Source organism: Manis javanica, chromosome 1 (assembly GCF_040802235.1).
Source record: "Manis javanica isolate MJ-LG chromosome 1, MJ_LKY, whole genome shotgun sequence".
NCBI classification, from domain to species: domain Eukaryota; kingdom Metazoa; phylum Chordata; class Mammalia; order Pholidota; family Manidae; genus Manis; species Manis javanica.
Genome location: NC_133156.1, coordinates 188,047,663 through 188,054,219, shown reverse-complemented (window position 1 = coordinate 188,054,219; position 6,557 = coordinate 188,047,663). Strand labels below are relative to the sequence as shown.

Genomic DNA, 6,557 nt, shown 5'->3' with positions numbered 1-6,557 from the left:
TAAGTTATTATATTATAATCAATTAAGATTATTCTTTTTGTTGTGAAAATTGTTCCAAATTTGACCAGTGAGAAACAATTCTTTCAAGCTGATTCTTGTATCCCTTTTTTTAAAAAGAGCTATAATTCACCTACCATAGAGTTCACCCATCAACAGTATACAATTCCACGGTTTTTAGTTTATTCATGGAGTTGTGCAACTATCACCATGATCAGTTTAGAATATTTCATCACCTCCCAAATAAATCCTTTACCCTTTCGTGGTTACTTGCCATTCCCAACTCCCTTAGCCCTAGGCAAATGTTAATCTACTTTGTCTCTATAGATCTGTCTGTTCTGAACATGTTACATAAATGGAATCCTATAATATGTGGTCTTTTGTGACTGGCTTTTGCCACTTAGCTTTATGCTTTCGGGGTTCATCCATGCTGTGTAGCATGCATCAGTGCTTCATTCTTTTTATTATTTTATCTGTTTTGGATATACCACATTTTATGTACTCATTCTTCAGTTGATGGGCATTTGAGTTGTTTCTGCTTTTTGGTTATTATGAAAAATGCTGCCATGAACCTTCATGTACAAGTGTTTGTTTGAAAATGTTTTATTGTCTCTTGGGTATATACCTACGAGTGAATTGCTGGGTCATATATAAATCTATGTTTAACATTTTGAGGAGTGGACAGTCTGTTTTTCAATGTGGCTGTACCATTTTATATTCCTACTAGTGATGGAGGAAGGTTCCAATTTCCCCATTTCCTCACCAACACTTGTTATCACCTGTCTTTTTGATTATAGCTGTCTTTGTGGATGTGAAGTGATATCTCATTGTGGTTTTGATTTGCATTTCCCTGAAATTAATGGTATTGAGTCCATTTTTTCCCAGGTACCTTTGGTCCCTTTAAAAAATTCTTGTCTGGTGTGTGGTGCTGCCGGCCAGGTAGCTGGGGGTTGGTGCAGGGGCAAGTGTGACCTCCTTGCTTTGTTGTGCCCTAGCGGCCCCTGGACATCGTGTAGGCACCGGCACCATCAAGATCTGGACTTTGGAGCATGCCTTTGACCACCCATGGGAACTGTTCCAATAGCTGCAATGCAGAAATACCCAAACCCTATGAATCCAAGTGTGGTTGGAGTTGATATACTGGACAGACATATAGATCTCTCCAGAACGTGGCACAGACACAGACTTCTCAGCACAGACTGGGGACTGCCTTCCATTATGAAATCTCTTATTGGTGAGGCAAGAACCAAAACATATGTGCAAGAACATTCTGTAGTTGATCCTGTAGAGAAAACAATGGAACTTAAATCTACTAATATTTCATTTACAAATATGGTTTCAGTAGATGAGAGACTTACATGCAAACCATATCCTCAGGACCCAGAAAAAACTGTTTTGACTCAAGAAGCCATAATTACTGTGAAAGGAGTCAGTCTCAGCAGTTACCTCAAAGGACTGATGGCAAGTACGATATCTCCAAACACTAATAAAGGCCGAGAAGCAATGGAATGGGTAATACATAAATTAAATGCTGAGCTTAGGGAATTGACAGCTTTGGCAAGAGTGAGCAGGAGGACACCAGTGGCTGCAGCATTTGTAGAAAATGATGAAAAAGGAAGTTGGTCTACAACACCCGAGCCCCCAGGTCTCTACAAACCAGCAATATATTTATTTGTTATTTAAAAAGTAAAACTATATTTTAGGTAGTTTTTTTAAATAAACTGAAAAGGCTATGTGACTTTTGATCAATACAAAGAGATGCAGGGTTTCTGAGGAAAAGGGATCACTGAAATTAGCATTGTTTGAAATAACTGACTAGTTTTGAAGAATCTGATATTTATGTGAATATTTAACAATTTTTGAAAAGTTCTTAGAAATTGGTATGGAATATTAAATCTGCTTAAGGTAGAATTTTAAAGCTTTTCATGCTTTGGAACTCTACCTGGCTTTGGACCAACTCTGAACAAAGCAGAGCCATCTCTTAAGTGTACACAGTTGCCTTGCTGCAGTAAACGTCAGATGATTGTATGAGGGAACTCATTTGAAAAGGAGATATTGTATAGTTTTAAAAGATGTTGATTGGTATAGAATAACTTGCTCTGCTATAAACCACCACTGAAACCCACAGTGTTTGGATTTGGTACTTAAATGACATTTTTCGGAGTGAAAATTATCACTAAAGCAATATATGACCCCTATAAAAATATGATTATTAAGAGTACTGTATTGATTTGTCAAAGTTTTATAACTTAGTAAAAGTATTACCTTCCTTGGGTTTGTACTTTATGACTTGGTATGCTGTACTGTGGGCTGGTTGTTAACTGAAAAAATTAAGTCATTACCAAATTTTGAAGCACTCTTAAACAGAACAACAGCTATTCACATATTTTAGCATTTCACATTTGCTTAACTTATAAATTGCCATGTGTCAAAATCATGGTTCTGTAATTGCCAAAGCATGATGTCAAGTTATTTGAATATAATTACTTTGTGAAATAATTGTCACCACAAAACATCTTTTTTTACATACATGGATATAGAGGGCAAGTACCTCAATGTAATAAAGGCCATATATGACAAACCCACAGCCAACATCATACTTAACAGTGAGAAGCTGAAAGCTTTTCCTCTAAGATAGGGAACAAGACAGGGATGCCCACTCTCCCCACTGTTATTCAACATAGTACTGGAGGTCCTAGCCATGGCAATCAGACAAAACAAAGAAATACAAGGCATCCAGATTGGGAAAGAAGAAGTCAAACTGTCACTATTTGCAGATCACATAATATTGTACATAAAAACCCTAAACATTCACATATGCGCCCCTATGTTTATCACAGCACTATTCACAATAGCCAAGAAATGGAAGTAACCTAACTGTCCTTCAGTAGATGAATGGATAAAGAAGAGATAGTACATATACACAATGGAATATTATTCAGTCATAAGAAGTAAACAAATCCTACCATTTGCAACAACATGGATGGAGCTACACGTATTATGCTCAGTGAAATAAGCCAGGCAGAGAAAGACAAGTATAAAATGATTTCACTCATCTGCGGAGTATAAGAACAAAGAAAAAACTGAAGGAGCAAAACAGCAGAAGACTCACAGAACCCAAGAATGAACTAACAGTTACCAAAGGGAAAGGAACTGGGGAGGAGGAGTGGGAAGGGAGGGATAAGGAGGGGAAGGAAGGGGGCATTATGATTAGCATGTATAGTGTATAATGTGGGGGAGACACAGGGAGAACTGTACAATACAGAGAAGACAAGTAGTGATTCTACAACATCTTACTACGCTGATAGACAGTAACTGTAATAGGGTATGTGGGGGGGACTTGGTGATGGGTGGAGTCTAGTAAACATAATGTTCCTCATGTAACTGTAGATTAATGCTACCAAAATAAAAAAAAACCCTAAAGACTCCACTCCAAAACTACAAGAACTAATATTGGAATTCAGCAAAGTTGCAGGATACAAAATTAATACACAGATATCAGTTGCTTTCCTGTACACTAATGATGAACTAGCATAAAGAGAAATCAGGAAAACAATTCCATTAACAATTACATGAAAAAGAATAAAATACCTAGGAATAAATCTAACCAAGGAAGTGAAAGACCTATACCCTGAAAACTACAAGACACTCTTAAGAGAAATTAAAGAGGAAACTAACAAAAGGAAACTCATCCCATGCTCTTGGCTAGGAAGAATTAATACCGTCAAAATGGCCATCCTGCCCAAAGCAATATACAGATTCGTTGCAATCCCTATCAAATTACCAGCAACATTCTTCAACGAACTGGAACAAATAGTTTTAAAATTCATATGGAACCACAAAAGACCCCAAATAGCCAAAGCAATCCTGAGAAGGAAGAATAAAGCAGGGGGGATCTCGCTTCCCAACTTCAAGCTCTACTACAAAGCCACAGTAATCAAGACAATTTGGTACTGGCACAAGAACAGACCCACAGACCAGTGGAACAGAATAGAGAGTCCAGGTATTAACCCAAATGTATATGGTCAATTAATATATTATAAAGAAGCCATGGACATACAGTGGGGGAAATGACAGCTTTTTCAACAGCTGGTATTGGCAAAACTGGACAGCTACATGTAAGAGAATGAAACTGGATCACTGTCTAACCCCATACACAAAAGTAAATTCAAAATAGATCAAAGACCTGAATGTAAGTCATGAAACCATAAAACTCTAAGAAAAAAACATAGGCAAAAATCTCTTGGACATAAACATGAGCAACTTCTTCATTAGCATATCTCCCCGGGCAAGGGAAACAAAAGCAAAAATGAACAAGTGGGCCTATATCAAGCTGAAAAGCTTCTGTACAGCAAAGGACACCACCAATAGAACAAAAAGGCATCCTACAGTATGGGAGAATATATTCATAAATGACAGATCCGATAAAGGGTTGACATCCAAAATATATAAAGAGCTCACGCACCTCAACAAACAAAAAGCAAATAATCCAATTAAAAAAATGGGCAGAGGAGCTGAACAGTTCTCCAAAGAAGAAATTCAGATGGCCAACAGGCACGGGAAAAGATGCTCCACATCACTAGTCATCAGAGAAATGCAAATTAAAACCACAATGAGATATCACCTCACACCAGTAAGGATCACCACCATCCAAAAGACAAACAACAACAAATGTTGGCGAGGATGTGGAGAAAAGGGAACCTTCCTACACTGCTGGTGGGAATGTAAACTAGTTCAACCATTGTGGAAAGAAGTATGGAGGCTCCTCAAAAATCTAAAAATAGAAATACCATTTGACCCAGGAATTCCACTTCTAGGAATTTACCCTAAGAATGCAGCAGCCCAGTTTGAAAAAGACAAATGCACCCCTATGTTTATCACAGCACTATTTACAATAGCCAAGAAATGGAAGCAACCTAAGTGTCCATCAGTAGATGAATGGATAAAGAAGAGGTGGTACATATACACAATGGAATATTATTCAGCTATAAGAAGAAAACAAATCCTACCATTTGCAACAACATGGATGGAGCTAGAGGGTATTATGCTTAGTGAAATAAGCCAGGTGGAAAAAGACAAGTATCAAATAATTTCACTCATCTGTGGCGTATAAGAACAAAGAAAAAAACTGAAGGAACAAAACAGCAGTAGACTAACAGAACCCAAGAATGAACTAACAGTTACCAAAGGGAAAGGGACTGGGGAGGATGGGTGGGAAGGGAGTGATAAGGGAAAAAAAGGGGCATTACTGTTAGCAGACATAATGTAGGGGGGGGCATGGGGATGGTTGTACAACACAGAGAAGACAAGTAGTGATTCTATAGCATCTTACTATGCTGATGGACAGTGACTGTAATGGGGTATGTGGGGGGGACTTGGTGATGCGGGGAGTCTAGCAAACATAATGTTCCTTATGTAATTGTAGATGATACCCTCCCCCCGAAAAAATAGTTCAAATGCCAGCCAGGAGATAGCATTTAAAAAATTTGTAGTATGGTCCTGCTGGATGAAGTGTACAGTCTGAGCTCAGGAACACTAGTTTCTTCCACAGCAAATGCAGAATTTGGTGAACCAGCTGGTGAAAGTAAATGTGGCACCTCTCAAAGGAGATCTAATGATACTCCTTCAAAATGTATGCTTCCCTTTTTCTCACATCAATTTGTTTAGATATTTAAATGCAGTACTTTCACCAGAGCCTGTAACAGTGGTTCCTATTGCTTGGAAACCCAGATTAATAGGGTCCCCTGCCACTGGAAGTTGCAATGTGACCCCTTTCCCACCCGAAGCCTCGTGGTAGTGCTCCTCTATGCCCCAGGATTCCACGGAGCAGTAAACTATAGAGAGCTGTGTCATTAGGCTCCTATGCCTCACTGCTGGCAGGGATGGGCGGGAGGCGGAGCGGGGAAGGGACGCATTGTAGCTTCCCACACGCAGGCTCCCACTTTCCCTCAGACTCCATCGCTGTTCCCATCCAGGCTGCCCCGAGAGCCGCTAAGAAGCCCGGCTCATTTATCCACACCACCCCGGAATATGTCCGAGCCTGCCTAGGTTCCACTTCTCCCTCCCGTGGTGCTGTCCCGAACCACCCGTGAGTCCCCACATGAGGACCTCTCCCTCTCGCCCTTAGGAAGGGTGGCATGAGTTCGAGCCTCGGTTACATGCCGGGTGTTTAAATGCGAACGTAAACAGACGCACAGTTAAGACTGTGGGACCGCCTCCCGGCAGCCTCGCGCTTGGAACACGGCCGGACGCCCAGCGCAAAATGAATGAATGAAGGCATGACTCAGGGTGCGGCCTACACGCAGGAGAAGAGCGTCCCTCGGCGCCCACCAGTTCGCACCGCTTCGGGCCAACACGCCTTCGTCCGACCCCACTCGGCCAGAACGAGAGAACCGTGGCCGCGAGCATGGAAGCGAGGGAGGATGGCCGACCAAAGGGGAGCCAGCCTCCTATAGGCCAAGACGGAGCAAGGGGTGGGCTCTTCTTGCAGGAGAGGGTCGCGTATTGGACGAGCCCTCGGATTGAGGGCTGGGATTGGCCGTGTCGTTGCACTGGGGCCT

General features: G+C 41.0%; 1 pseudogene; it reads left to right on the top strand.

The window, feature by feature from the left end:
- The first annotated feature begins 1,071 nt into the window (after positions 1-1,071).
- On the top strand, positions 1,072-1,695 carry LOC140843332 (PRELI domain containing protein 3B pseudogene; annotated as a pseudogene).
- The last annotated feature ends 4,862 nt before the right edge of the window (positions 1,696-6,557 follow it).